At 44.2% G+C, this 14,805-nt stretch overlaps 1 long non-coding RNA gene across 2 annotated transcripts; it reads right to left on the minus strand.

Moving 5' to 3' along the window:
- Window positions 1-8,378: 8,378 nt before the first annotated feature.
- Window positions 8,379-14,502, minus strand: LOC121094102. 2 transcript variants are annotated; one of them, XR_005829749.1, is made up of 3 exons: window positions 14,292-14,502; window positions 13,170-13,305; window positions 8,379-8,552 (listed from the first exon to the last, which is right to left on the minus strand). It is a non-coding gene; the product is annotated as an uncharacterized LOC121094102 (long non-coding RNA). The 2 variants fall into 2 exon arrangements; XR_005829748.1 differs by lacking the exon at window positions 8,379-8,552 and adding an exon at window positions 12,214-12,827.
- Between the last annotated feature and the right edge of the window lie 303 nt (window positions 14,503-14,805).

A 14,805-nucleotide genomic window follows, 5' to 3' on the forward strand; every position in this document is an offset into this window, starting at 1 on the left:
CGGTGGTAGCGTGGACAGCTGCGAAAGAAAGAGGGAGCTGAGGCCACAGAGATCATTTCATCTCGAGTCAGAAGGGCTGAATTGTCATTTCAAAGCTGAAACACCGTCACTGTCCAGCGAGCTATCCCTGGCTATCCTTTCTTGCCTATATCACTTCAGAAAACTTGCTAAAAATAGCTGCCACCTCACAAAATTCCAAATAAAATCTCTCAGCTGGAAATGATCCTAAAAGCAACCAAACTATTTCCTTTTTAATCATAAAGCTTGGAAGGGGGTGTCACCTGGTAAGGCTTTAGATGGGCTTCAGTTTCCAAACGGTGTACAGGAAACACACACGCCAGCCCTTTCACAACCAGCTCCTGTCAAATAATTTACCTCAACTGTTTTTAGTGAAAATATACATATGTGTATATATCCCTGCGTGATGGGGATAGCTGGAGCTGGAAATATCATCGTAAGAATGCCAGGCCATATTTACCCAAGTCAGTGGTCAAAGCAAGTTGCTATTCTCGGTGTGCCAGATTTAAATCGGTTTAAGTAAACAAGCTGACCTCTTTCCACTTAGCAGGTCTTAGCTATCATGGCATGCTTTTTTCCTGAGAAAAGTCTTTTTTTTAATTATTTTTTCTTTTTTTTTTTTTTTTTTTTTCTTAAATTTGGTGGGCCCCAGAGGAGAATAAGCAGCCGTCTCGGAAGGAGCTGCCTAGGAGCAAGCTAGGGAGGGCAAGGCAGGTTTCCCAGCCAAACTCAGAATTTGCCTTTTTCAGCCCTGCCCTCATTTGAAAGCAGGGGACTTCACCTCCTCGTTGATTTTGAATGCCCTGCCCATGTCTAAGTGCTTATGGCAACTCTTGCTCTCCTGTTTTGGGATGGAGTTTTTCCATTTTCCCCGGTTTGGTTGGTGCAAGGACATTTGACCACTCAGGTATCGAGATCTTTTTTAATACCACTAGGATGGTGACACAGAGAAAGGGCTCCTGAAGTTCCCCAATTACCTGCAGGGCAGCTGGAGGATGCGGGGCTGGTGTGCCCACCACCATGACCTCGCTCTTCCCTTTGCATGTGGATTTTTTGCTCTGTAGGTTCTAGCAGCCACTTCTACACATTTATTCCCATGTCTTCATCCTTTATCTCAGTTACAAACCCAACAAAACAGATGAGTCAATCATCTAGCACAGTTTAACCTTTGGCTAAGCTGTCTCCAAGCCATTCCTACCTAAGCACGTACCGGAGGCAGCTCAGTGAATAATCTGCTGGGGATGGCCCCACAACTTGCCTCCTCCCCAGTATTGCCTGAAAAAGACTTTTGGCATCTGGTGTCAAGGGGCAGTAGAGGGGAAAGGAAGCAAAATAGCTCCTGGTATCTCAGCTCTATGGCCTGACGGCTGTTTCTTGCCTTGTAGGACAACCAGCTCAATAAGCAAGTGTTCCTCTGTCCCGGGTCACTGCGGTCCCCAGCGCTGGCGTCAGAGGGATGGCCATTCCTGCACCTCCTGCTGAACTGACCTTACAGTTGGACTGAAATAACTGCCAACTATAAACACAAGACTTGTCTGGTAAACACTGGAAAGGACGCAGAAATCATTCCTTCTCCTCTCAATTCAGGTACAGACGTCAAACTAAAATACTGGAAGGGAAAAAGGATTGATCTGCAAGTCCAGCTCTGCCAAACACATGGGGTTATCCAGCCGCTGTTTCCAGGGAGCGCGGATATCTGCTATACCAGAGAGCCTTTCTTCTCCTCTTTTCCAGCTCCTCCTTTTCTTGCCCAAGTGAGTGTTGGACACATTTCCAGAGTACAAGAATCTCTGAGGTCTAACCACCATGGATGCAAGCCTCTGGGGATGATAGAGTTGGTGTGTTTTTTTTTTTTTTTTTTTTAAATCCTCTTGAGAAACAGATGCTTTGGCTCATCTTCATTATACCTAGCCTGATTTATTTTAATTGCTCTGGGTATCCGGAATACTATGATTGCATAATCTCATGCACATGCCTTTAAAAGGAAGCTTTGGCTGCAACGCCGGGAAGGCAACGTTAAATACGGAAAAAGTACTATGCAAAGTCTCATTTATTTTGGAAATCACTGGAAAGAGTTCTACTGAAAATTCACAGCAAAGCATATGCCACATTTGAATAATGATATTGAGAGGTGCTTTACCTAGCTTTGCAATAAAAAGGGCTCTGAAAATTGCAAGCCTTTAAAAATATCTCACTCCTGACTCCTGAATTTTGGTGAAATCAGAGGACAGTTAGATCCACGATGGCCGCCCTAGGGTTGGCTGCCAAGGGTGAGGCAAGAGCTGGCTGCCTGGCACTGAGGAACTGGGGGGGATAGCTTCCACCCCGTACAAAAATAACCAGAAAACAGTAACCTAAGAGAAAACTCGTTTTGAGCAGAGTCATGGGAACTGCAGGCTCAGGACAGCGAGAAAGGAGGCGGCCTGCTGAGATCTGCCCTTCCTGGGTCTGGAAATACAGAGCTTCATCTCAATAAAACAAAGCAGGAATAACAGGACTGCAGAGAAATACCTGAATGTCATCCACTTGTCTTATCTGATGCAGTGCACAAGATGCCAAAAATTGTCTGCTTGGGAAAAAAGGTCTGCAGAAACCTTCTTCCAGTTAAGAAAAAAATGTTATTTAAGGTACTTTATAATTGGGCCTAGAATAAGGATTTATTTTGAAGTCACGTCAATATTACTAAGATGTTGCTTTTCTGGAGAGAGATTCATGTCTTACCAAAAGTTTATTCTTTCTCTGTATTTTTTTAGTTTATCTCACTGAACAAATTAATACCTGCCATAAATACTGTCCCTGAAGCCAGCGGGGGTACTCTGGGAAAGAGTTTGACCAAGAACTCATAAAAAAAACCCCAAACCTTGCCCTTACCTTTGGCTTATTGATATGCTTTCCCATCTTCTAAGGAAAGGAAAAGCCATGAGTTTTATAGGTTACCTCACTATATTAATTTTTTAAAAACAGGCAACTGAGATTTTGTTTTGCAGGAAACATGTTTGATTTATCCTCATCAGCCTTAGTGTCCATATACAGAAATGTGTTGTGTGCGCGTACACTGTGCAACTGCTAGCATGGGGGATGATTAACCCAACGTGGGCCTTGCACAGTGCTGGGATAAGCTAAACCCAATAAACTTCGCAGGTGAAGGAGGAGACCCATAATCATATCTTCTGATCTTGAAGAGGAACCATGAGCACTTTTCACTTGCTTTCGCTTGGTTTCATTTACCTGCGACCGAACCGACCGGATTCACTTAGGTTTGGCAACACCTATTTGCCGTGCCAGACCCCTGGAGCGCAGTCAGCACTACCCTGCTCAGCTGCGGTGCTTTGGGAATGGGTCGTATGAGGGGCTGTGAACAGGCAGCGATGTCACAATTTACAGGCTACACCTTTAAATGCCTGCAAATTTACTTCAGGTTCGCAGATGATAATGAGATTCACGTTTGGGAGAAGGAGCCCACAGAGACTATCAGGAATATTAATGTTATCACAGAAGTTTATTAGTGCCTGCATGTTGAGAAGCGGGTAAAGAAACCCTTTGGGTTTTGTTGCGCTATCAGCAATTATCACACAAGAAGATTTCTGTTCCTGGTCCTCCCTCTGATAGGGTTTGGGAAAAAAGGCTCCAAGACTGATCCTGGGAAGTGTTTGGGTTGTTAAGCAGTGCAGATGTTTTCTCCATTGCCTTCTGCAAACCTCCATTTCTCAAACAAGAGCTGAGGGCTTTCCAAGTCCGTACTTCTCCCAAGCGATGCCATTTCTAGCTCAGTGAACCCATGTGCCTCATGCTTGCAAAATTCCTACGTGCATCTGCCATCGCACAGAATTAAAATAACCCTTCAGATGTAGGTCTGCACGTCTGTTTTGTTCACGTCTTTCAAGCCAAGCTACAGCCCTTTGCTTCACTCTCCTCTTCCTCCCTGTGTTCCCGTCTGCTGGTGGAGAGGCACCACCAGTGTGGGGGTTACAGTGGAAGCGATGTGGTGCTGTCATTTATTCAGACACTGGGAAGTTAGCAATTGGTTTCATGAGGAACAAGCCATCCCAGTGTGAGCACAGATTCTGGAAACCTGTCCCTGACGTGCCAGAAACCTTTCCCGTCCCTCTCCTCTTTCTCTTTTAATGGGGTAAGTGCTATAAAAACTTGTGCCTCTTATCTAGGCTGGGATTTAGCACCACGATCAGTCTTTCTGAAAGGTTTGCATTCTTTTAAGCTCTTTATACATTAAAGAAAGGAAAAAAATAATAAAAAAAGGAAGAAGCACACAGTCTGGTTGACTGATTGGAGAGGAACTTCTCAGCACAATTCAGGGCTGCTGCTCGAGAAGGTGGTGTCGGCACCGCAGAAATCAATGGGCTGGTGGCAGGAGTGCTCGGGAAGAGGGATGAGTGCAGGAGGAGATCCATTTCTCCTGAAAGCTTCGTTAAGGCTCCTCCATCCAGGAGGTATGGCTAAAGACAAACAAGTCTTCTCTGCTGGGTTCCAGAGGAGTTGCAGCACGTGCATGAGGTTTCAGCCGTATTTATGTTTTGAAACAAAATACAGAACAGGCACTTGCTCCGATAGCCGCCTGCACTGGGATCAGGCCCTGCAGGCACCAGCCGCACACTCGGCAGGCGTGCCCTACTGCTGCTTTTCCAGAGGCAGAGCCAAAAAGCGCTGGCTCCTTCCTACCAGGCAGTGCAAGCCAGGCACCACTGGCCCCTGGCCGGGGGTTTTACCTAAACGCTGCTGAAGCGCCCTCAGCCAGACAATGCCTTTGCTGATGGATGTGGTACCCCATTAGCATCCCCCTGGCACAGACGTACCAACAAACCTTCTGAATGACAGAGGAGCCCTTAAACTGGTCTTGGTTAAACTCCTGCTGCTCGGTCTGCTATGAGAAGCGGGGCATTTGCTGATGGAGGAGCTCCTGGCTGTTACATTTAATTAAGAATTCTGCTGAAAGTTCTGCTTAAAATCACAAAGCTTGCTGCTTAGAAAAGCGTAGGTGATTCCCCCAGAGGCCTGGCCAGCATTCCTGCTCCTATTGTACAACATTATTGATTAATCAAAACTAATGCTCACAGCTGTTGCCTGATGGATAATGTCTTTGGTGTTTGCCTGCATATAATTATTTACTACTTTATTGATGTTATTTATTTCTTCATTAAGTATTGTTGGCTGTTTAATTACGTGAAACACAACTGCAAGTGTCGCTGCTAAAAGCCATGGGAAGGGCTGCCCAGAGCTGAAATCTTTCAACCATAAACTCTAAAAATAAATCTAAAGATAAAAATATTTTAGCCAGCATTTTGAGTGAAGACCATCAAACCACAAATGCGTTACATGTCATCTGGAGGCTGATCCCGGAGCGCCATGTTCAGATAGATTTGCAATGCTGATTTGACTGTGCACAGCAAAAGACTTTTGCAGACTTGTATGTTTTATTAGATCTCCAAAACACATAAGAAAGGTCCCTATCTTATTCTTGGTAGCTGAATGTTTGAAATAAATCAAAGGGAAACTCTGATTTCCCAAAGCTTACAGTCAGGAGTACCTCACCGAGCTCCTTTCAAAATCCAGTTCTTGTGCTGAGACCCGAGGACCTCCGAGGGCAGATGCAACCCCAGTGACAAACTGGGGAGTCTCTCCCGGAGCTCCTTCCAGGCTCTCTCCCCTCTGCCCCTCAGCTCTCTGCGAGTGACACAGACCCAAGGGCCCCTCGCGCTCCCTGCCCCAGCACCCCGCTGCCCTTGCCCTCCTCAGAAGCACCATGCACAGCTGCTGCAGCAGCAGGTCTATGCCTGACCTCGTTGAATTAAGGAGCTGACATCTAATCCTTGATGCACGTGGGATGAGAAAGGGTGTGCTCAGCTTGCTTAGATTGTGATGTAAGACCAACCTTAACAGAACTGCTTTTCCTTGCCAAGACTAAGCTGTGGGGGTTTGGGGGCAAAATCAACATCTTAAATTCTATCTGGAAACCGAGAGGCAGTAAGGAGAAACTAGATTTAAGACACGTGGCTCTCAGCAATCTCTAGGTACTTAACATTAAAAAAACCCAGTCAGGTACGTGACTACAAATATGGTATTAAGGAACTTGGAAGGATCTTCTCGGTCTGCAAAAAAAAAAAAACCCAGAGGATGCACAAACCCTCCCGTAGCTCACAAATCATTAATGCACCTATAACAGATCAGAAATAGCCTCTGTATCTCCTTACTCATAAAATAAAAATTCCTTCTCTGACATCCTTTCCAAACAGCCCTCGTCAGGCCCTTTCCCCAGGGTGGGAGAACAAATAGCTCTGGCAGTCCTTGCTTGGCCATCAGTGCATTTGTTATTCGGTAGCTACTAGCCTGAATGTTTCTACACAGCTCCCTATAGATCTCTTGCTTACTTCTGAGCTAGTGCATTAATATGAGTGAGGCCTTAGCTACTGCTTTATGAAAAGTACATAAGATGACCAGTTGCCAAACCTCTAACTTCCCTATGGCCTCTCTCCTCAGGCAGCAGCCTCTGTTTTTTCTTCAGGAGCCCAGAGAAGGACCAGACTGATGCCTGGTGCCATTGGGTCATCTACATCCCTTCCAATGCATCCCAAACCCAGAGCATGAGCAGTAATTGACTGTGGGGCCCAAGTTCTGCCCACGCTCTCAATACACAGCGTACGCTCACCTGTTTTTTAACTAAGACATGTTGGGGAAAACCTGAGAGAAATAGTAAACAGAGAGGGAGGATTAAAAAAAAAAAAAAAAAAAAAAAAGATAATGGATCTAGGGAATTTGGTCTCTGTTTCCCTCTTTGTTTCCTCCTGAACCTCCACATTTTCATGCATTTCCCCTGTCTACAGCCAGTTCTTCCTCTGCCTGTTTTTTGAAATGTCACAATCTTTCCTGTATCACTTGTGCCCACATTGTGAGGGTACCATGGGCACCTTTCCAGTAGGGATGTGCAGAGCGATGGGGAGCACAGCTAGGATTTTCAAAGGAAGCTAAGGAAATCTTTATGGAGAACTTGGTGAGAATTTAGCACTTGGCACTCTTCTGCTCTTTTGAAAGTCCCACCCTACAGGAACCATCTAAACAAATGTATGCCCCAATGCTGATAAATCCATTTGGAAAGGTATCAAAGGAAAGTTTGCTGGGTTTGGAGACCTTTGAAGAAAGGGAAATATCCTGCCAACCTGACGCTGAGATCTATCTTGTTCCACCATGTGGTCCGAATCATCGGTTCTCCATGGCTCCCCTTCCTCCTCGGGGCGTGGAGGGCAGCGCTGCCTCACTGAAGAAAGGAATTTGGGGGCCAAGAGGACAGCATAATTTGAGGAAAATTCAAATGAAAAATTACTTAACAATGGAAGTTGTTACTGTGTCTAAAAATATCTCAGTGAGTCAGATTACTGAAAACGGCAAAGCTATGGAGCAAAACCATAGCCTCTTCTCAGCAGTCAGCTGGCTTCATTCACTAGCCTGGCATCTCCTTCCCCTTATGTTTTTAATATCATAAGAGTGGTGTTGTGTTTTTTTCAAAGTCTACAATAAGTTAATGTTTAATGGATTGCCCTGTACAGTTCTTGGTGTTTACATGTTCTCCAACTAACCAAATTTGTAGAGCAAATTAAAAGTCTGTAAGACCAGGACAAGTGAATTACAGATATTTGTTGCTCAGAAACTGTTGCCTCATTCAGTCCCACATGCACCCGGCATAAACGGTTTCAATTATGTTTCCACCTTCCCCAGCAATATTAACTTCTCTTGCCGTTGCTGGCCAGGGCTACCCCTCCTTGGTCTGCAGCCGTTACGGCTTTGTGCACATACGCTCCCTGTGAATGTGCAGCCTTGCGCAGTGCCGCAGTCCCGGTGTTTGCAGGGTAACCTATTAAACCAGGCTGGCTCAGGACCAGGGGTGCTAGAGAAGCACTGGAGAAGGAAAGGTGGAGACTGCAGTGTTGTTGATGCCTTTTTTGTACAATGAGATGGGTAGGTGTGTCCCCTTTGTTCCGCTGACATAAGTATAAATAGCCAGCCCGAGTTTTCCACTCCCTGACGGGTAAGTTGCTGCTGAGTGAGCCATTCCCAGCACCACGCCACAGGGGACTCGCTTGGTTTCTCCAGTTTTCACGCATGGGTGACTTTGCCATCCGTCTAAAGGTCCCAAGATCCCTCCCTCCTTCAGACCCAGCCCAGGCGGGACCCTGAGCTCTGCCCCTGTGCCTGTCCTGGGACCATCGCCCAGGCTGCTGTGAGCAAAGCCACCAAATTCCTCCCCCCCCCCCCCCCCCCCCCCCCCCCGTGACACCGATGGGAGAGCAGGGCAGCCTGCAGGCACCGCCCTCCCCATGTACACTCTGCATCTGGGCATTACCCACCCTGGTGTTTTGGGTTTGTTTTCCAGACGCCCCGAGGAGTCTCTGGCAATGTGACCCGAGGCAGCCGATGTCCCAGGAGGGGCTGGGGGCACGTGGCAGTGCTGAGCCCACTGTGCCTCTGCGGGGAGCCCATCCCGCCCTGCACGGGGCAGCGGCCGTAGTAACTTGGCACAGCGGGATCTAAGGAGAAAAAAAAAAAAATTGTTAGGCTTGAAACCAACAGAAAAAGGAAACAAGTTTCTCTTGTGTCATCAGTGCCAAAATTCCCACCGGTGCTGGTGGGACCAGGATTGGGTCCAGACTGTACCCCTGTGCTTTCCCAGGCTTACGAGGATTTACAGTTCTGGAATTTCAGGCAATGGTTTATTTCTGGCTGACCTGTTTGGCTTGAACTGTTACATGTTTTCGGCTGTCGGGCTTATTTTTAATCTAGTGTATTAGTACCCAAACTTAACCAAGAACAAAACGTTAACCAACGCGAGAAGTTGTTCCTATCCCTCCATCAGCTGAACAGTTTGAATCCCCCAAACCCATCACAATCCCTCACAACATCTGGCTGCTCTCAGACCATCGGTGTGTTCTTTGCACCGGGAATACCCCAGGAATACCCCAAGGGGAGGGAAGGGGCGCAGGCGGCAGCATGTGGGCACAATGTGCCCCGTCCTGCACAGTGCCCCTGGACAGAGCTAACAACCAGCATCCCTGCCACCGGGGCAGCCAGGCGGGAACCGTGGGGTGTTTCAGTCCAAGGAACTTCTCACACACACACATTTGGGTTGGTTTTTTGTCATTTGATGTCAATGGCAGGCTGTGGTATTCCTCAACATTATTTTTTGTTTTTTTCCTCCCTGCTATTCGAAGAACGAGATTTTATCTTCCCTTCCCACCCCCCTCCCTTCACCCCATCCTGTGTCAATAAAACCTGCCTTTCGGGTCAGCGTGCTGCTAAGAGATTAATTTTACACTGCAAGAAACACTGAGCAGAGCATTTCGACTTCGACATACGAGACATCCGTTATAATATTGCAGTTTTTCTAAATTAAATATTAGGAAAAATTAAACCCAATTGTGGTTCGTATTCCCATGGAAAATATTTCTGTTCAAAACAGTCCCTCCATGCTAAATGACTTAAATAACTGAAAACACAATAAATATGCAGCAAGTTAAAAACCCAGATTATTCAGGTTTTAAGGCTTATAACTAAAAGTGGTTTAACGTTTCATGCCTAATAATAGATTACTCCTATCACATTTCTAACCTTTATTTCTACCAGCTTTGAAGTCCAGCCATATAAAGGCTGTTTGTAGAACCACACGAAAGTTAAAGCAAATATTACTCAGAGTGATTCATACGAACAAGAATTTGCAATGAAGGCAGAGGGTTTTTTGTGTCTGTATCAAAGGAAATGAAATGTTTGCAATATTTTCCAGTTGATAAATGCATTAAAACATTTTAGTTGTGTAGTATGAACATTGCTGACATAAACAGACTTTGACCTGAAACAGATTGTATTAAGCTCTGTGGGGGAGGCAGCATTAAAAGAAATAAAAATAATAAAAAAAAGAAATTCCTAGATTTCAAAATCTGCCACAAGGTCACTGCAGTCCTTAATTAGCTGAATACATTAAGAGAAGGTTAGAATGCAGATTCTGTAAAGAGAGCAAATGTATGTTTAATCCTCTGTTCTTTGCTTACAGATTACCCTTTCGGAACAAGTAACCTTATTTTCTTTTTAAATATCTATTTACCTTTTTGAGCTTTGCATAGCAAAGCAGGGTTTTCTTTTTTTTTTTTTTTTTCTTTTTTTTTTTTCCTTCTCACTGTTGCAAAAGAAATTAATTTGTTGCTAGTTGCTATGCATTGGCAGGATTTCTGCATAAAGAATGTAAACCATCTATCTTTGTATTCAAGATATAGTTAATCTGGCAGTTAAAATACTTTGGAAACATTTTGATGACTTATCTGGAAAAGTAGCTTTGCATTTTCAAAGAAAACTCAGAACTGTATTGCAAGGGGAAGATAAAAGATATATGAAGTGTTTGTTCCAAGCGATACTATTCATTTAAAGATCAGAATGTAACCCCACCCAAGCAATTATTGTGGAAAAACAAGACAAAAATCCTTATACAGCTTTCTGACACAGTCTTTATTTGGGAAACAAAATAACTATATTACAGTTATAGTCTAATGGATTGCAAGCTGTTTTATTAGAGTCAGCTGAATCCTGTTTAGCATAAAAAAGAACTCTGTTTGCTATCAAGAACACATTTACATTAATATGACTTTGACAAAGTAAAATAAAATCGCATTAAGATGATGTAAGTAGATAAGACAATGAAATCTCTGTGAGATAGTTTTGGCACACCAATTAGAGTCAAGTCCCTACAGGAAAGAAACATATTTTTACACCAAGTATCCATGTGTTTTTAAGCCGTAGAGTGGCCAAAATTAATTCCATGCTTCAAATATTTCCAGCAAGGGAAAAAGAGAAAGTTTATTATTATTATTATTTTTATTTTTCCCTTGAAAGGTAAAATTTCTGATAAACTACATTTTTATTTGCAATAATACAAACAAGTTTTGTTCTCCACACTAGCCTGTAATCATCCTGATTATTGCAAGGGACTTTCCAATATAGAGCAGCTGAAAACAAGGTTTTAGATTACATGGTAATTTAGGAATGCATGAAAAGCCAAGCAGTCACCATAATAGAGCACTGCATAAACTTCATGGCTTTTACAGCAAAACATAACATATGTTTTGTGATTCATTCAAATGATTTTTCAATTTTTCTGGTCAAAAAATATGTCAAGCTCTAGTATTTGTCCTATATTTAGGGAACTTTGCTCTCGAAAAACGACGACGACACTGCCGCCCCAACTTTGATGTCTCTCTTTTTAGTTTGGTCATTAAAAGAACAGCGGTGATGGATGGTGATAATGCTGCGGATTTTATGAGTAATCAGGCCTTGGCAGCCACAATATTTCTTTTGTAGTGAAACTTTAATACTCCTTTGGCCGTGTGTAGAGTTTTTCAGCTTTCGGAACTACGTTACACAAGCTACTCACTCAGCATTTACAGGGCAGTTACTACCCCAAGGTTAGCACTGGCCTTTAGCACCTGACAGGGTGAATTTCTCTCCCTCCCCACCCTCAGATGGGTGACAGCCCCTCTGTGTTCGGGGCAGCGCTACAGCTCAGGGGGAGCACGGGGGGAAGGCGGCAGGCGGGGGGCAGAGGAATTTTTTGGCCGCATGTGACCAAGCGCTGCGCAGCGGCCAGGGCGCCCCTGCTCTCCCCTGCCCCTTTCACGTGTTTTTAGTGAATTTGCTGCAACAAACACCAGGTGTCTCCACTTAGCTGGGCTACAGCTTCAAAAAGGGGCCTGCTACCAAAAAAAAGGGGAAAAAAATAATATTAGGGTTGTTCTTCCCATTGCTTCTGATCTGCCTGTTGTAAGGCTGTGTGCGAGGAAGGGGTATGTGTACACATAGATAATCTCGTCGTGGGGTTGTATTTTATTTTGTCACTTGATATGCCTCTGTCAGGCGAGGCAGGACTTTCCAGAGTTTGAAATAATCCAAATTCAATCACTTTAAAGCTGCTACAATATGCAAGTCCTGGCAGCCGTTTTAAATTAATGGAACATCAGATGTGCTCTGATCCTCTCAATTTCCTTGGGCAAGGGAAATTCTGCTGTGGTGGTAGCGGGAGGGGAAATATAGGGCTATCAGTAAAATAAATGTCAGCTTTTGTCTGCTGATAAAAAAATGCATAAAGCAAAAAGGCACAATATTTATTGCCCTGTAATTAAAATATATTTCTGTATGCAGTAAGGATTATCTTAGCGGTTTGGACAAGCCAACGCTGTGCAGTCTGATCCACACGAAGGGACATTAAATTAAACCAAAATACAAAATTGCTTTTTATTTGGCATTTTACAAATACAGCTAAATATTACATTTGCGTGTAGATATTTATTTTTTTTTTTGTGCCTGCTGGCGCATTTATCAATAAAATTATTAGAATGCCTACTTTGAAAGCCCAATTCCAGGGCATGGAAGAGGCTTTGGCAAGAACCGGTGGGGGATGGGGGTGGGGGTGGGGGTGGGGAGCGGAAATAAAAATCTCCATAGCAAGATGCCAGCACATGCAAATGCACTTGGTTTGGGGTTTACTTAGAAACTGTAAACATTCATCAGGTTTGTCAAAAATTTGCAGACTTGAGAACCTTTTGATCAAACCTGGGCTGTGTTTTCTCAAAACTTGCACTGGAATATGGTTTTCAAGATGCAATTCAGTAGCTTTGCTTTTGAAATACAAACAAGCCCCAAAATTCAAATCAAGGCTGAATCTTTGCACAAGCTTTTATGGTGCATGGTTTTTGCTGATTGTAGGCTTACCACCCAGGGCTATGTCCTGGCTACAAGAGCCCACGTTTCATAAAGTCTTTTTCCTGAAACAAAAATACAATACAAGCTGTCAGAGTTAAATTAAAGGGCAAGGTATTTCTTTAATTCTGATTTTTCAGTTATTTGCTTTATATGAGGAGAGCCTGGCTTCTGCACTAACTGGGACTCACATTGCCAGACAGTATGTTTTAAGTTATTTTTAAAAATGCTGGGGTTTGAAGGCTCTTAAATCCTTTGATGTAAATGAAAATAAAATCATAGTCTGGAACCTAACAGAGACTTTTAATCTTGATCTTAAAAGCATGAATCATACTACAGCATAGGGTAAAACCACTTTCTGTCCTCCGCGCTCACCTTCTCTACGCATACTGCTATTTGATATTTACCGGTGGCAATTAACGAACTCAGGTAGTCCCAGTGCCTCATGCCAAACTCTGTACACAGTTACGGCCTCACAGCCCACAGCTGAGATTTCTACAGCGTTGCTGGTTTTCTCATTTAAATATGGTATTTCAAGCAAGCCTGATGAAAACAAAGCAAAGCAGAACCAAAGTCTCAAATTCCAGGTGCGTAACGTTATGGCAACAAAACTTGAACTGATTACTGTGTCAAAGTAGGGAAACTAGTGGCTAGTAGGGGTATTGAAAGAAAATTACAAAAAACCTTCTCCCATAGCCACCCTGGAAAGCCCAGCCATCATTTACTGCCAGAGCTGAGGCAGACCCATCCCAGGGGGAAAGCCTGGCTCACTGGCTACTGCCCTGGGTCTCAAAAGTGCTGTCAGTGCACTGATGCCAGGTTTCAAATCCTGGATGGACAATGACCAGCTGAAATACATTTTTTATCAGGTTTTCATACTGTAAAATTCTGACTTGATGCTAAAAGGAGACCATCCCCTCCCAAATTTGCTGGCAGAGGGGTTCCTTCCCTTTGCCTGCCTGGAGCTGGGGTTAGCAGCTGCCAGGATGCTCCCTCGGGATGGGCACTCAGCAGGGGCAGCAGGTACCAAAACCTGTTGCCTCTTTCAGTGGTCCCCAAATGAAGGTAACAGTGAAGTCTACTGAGGATGCTTTCCTCAGACAAAAGTGCTCCCCCAAGATCCTCTGCCAAGCCAACTGCCTGGCAGCTGCAAGGGTGCAGCATGGCTGATGGCAGCCAGATTCGTTGGGTCCTTCATCCCAGTGGTCATCCCGAGAGCTGCTGGGAAGCTGTACGCAGCCTGTGAGTGCCCCTGTCTGTGAGCAGACACACGCTGTGGTGGGTAGGAGTACTGGGCCCTTGAGGTGTGCCATGGATGTTGTCAGATGGCTTTTATCCTCCAAGATCCTGGCCATGGTTTTTGTCCCAGAGGAAGAGGCTGTGATCAGCAAGAAATGAATTCCAGTATTTGTTTACAAGTCAGGCAGTCTCCTCCCAGTGAGCCTGAGGACGACTCAGGCTGCTTCCCACAGTTACACCCACCACCAAACCATGACAGAAGAAACAATCAACGTGGAAGTTCGTCTTACCTATATGAACTGGGCATTGAATCCCCGTGTCTGAACCCTTCTGGTTTTAAAACTCTCCATTACTTCCACTGGAGTTTTAAGGCAAAGAATTTCAAGATTTTTCCCTAAAGAAAAAACACCAAATTAATATAACAGCATGGTGGAGTTTCCATTTACTGCACACAACAGTCAAGATACTCAGACTTACGGCTCCCACTGCAATTGTAATTCAGTTTCCTTGCTCATACATAATGTTTTTTATCTACTCTGAATGGGGTTATCTTTAGTTCCTTAACAAGCCCATATAATTCAGCTGTCACCGTTTCCATAAGAACAATACCTTGGAATTTCCTGCCTTTAATTTGGACTAACTCCTGTCTATAGCTTCACATTAATGATGTTTCCAATGTGTGGGGGGAACTATGAAATCAATCATTACGTACACGGTTACATATATATTTATAACGTTCAAGTACGATTAGTAGAGGTAATGTCTCAGAGTAATGTAAGGTTCTCATCTTGATAAATCCAACCG

The sequence above is a fragment of the Falco naumanni genome, chromosome 9, assembly GCF_017639655.2.
Source record: "Falco naumanni isolate bFalNau1 chromosome 9, bFalNau1.pat, whole genome shotgun sequence".
In the NCBI taxonomy this organism is placed as follows: Eukaryota; Metazoa; Chordata; class Aves; order Falconiformes; family Falconidae; genus Falco; species Falco naumanni.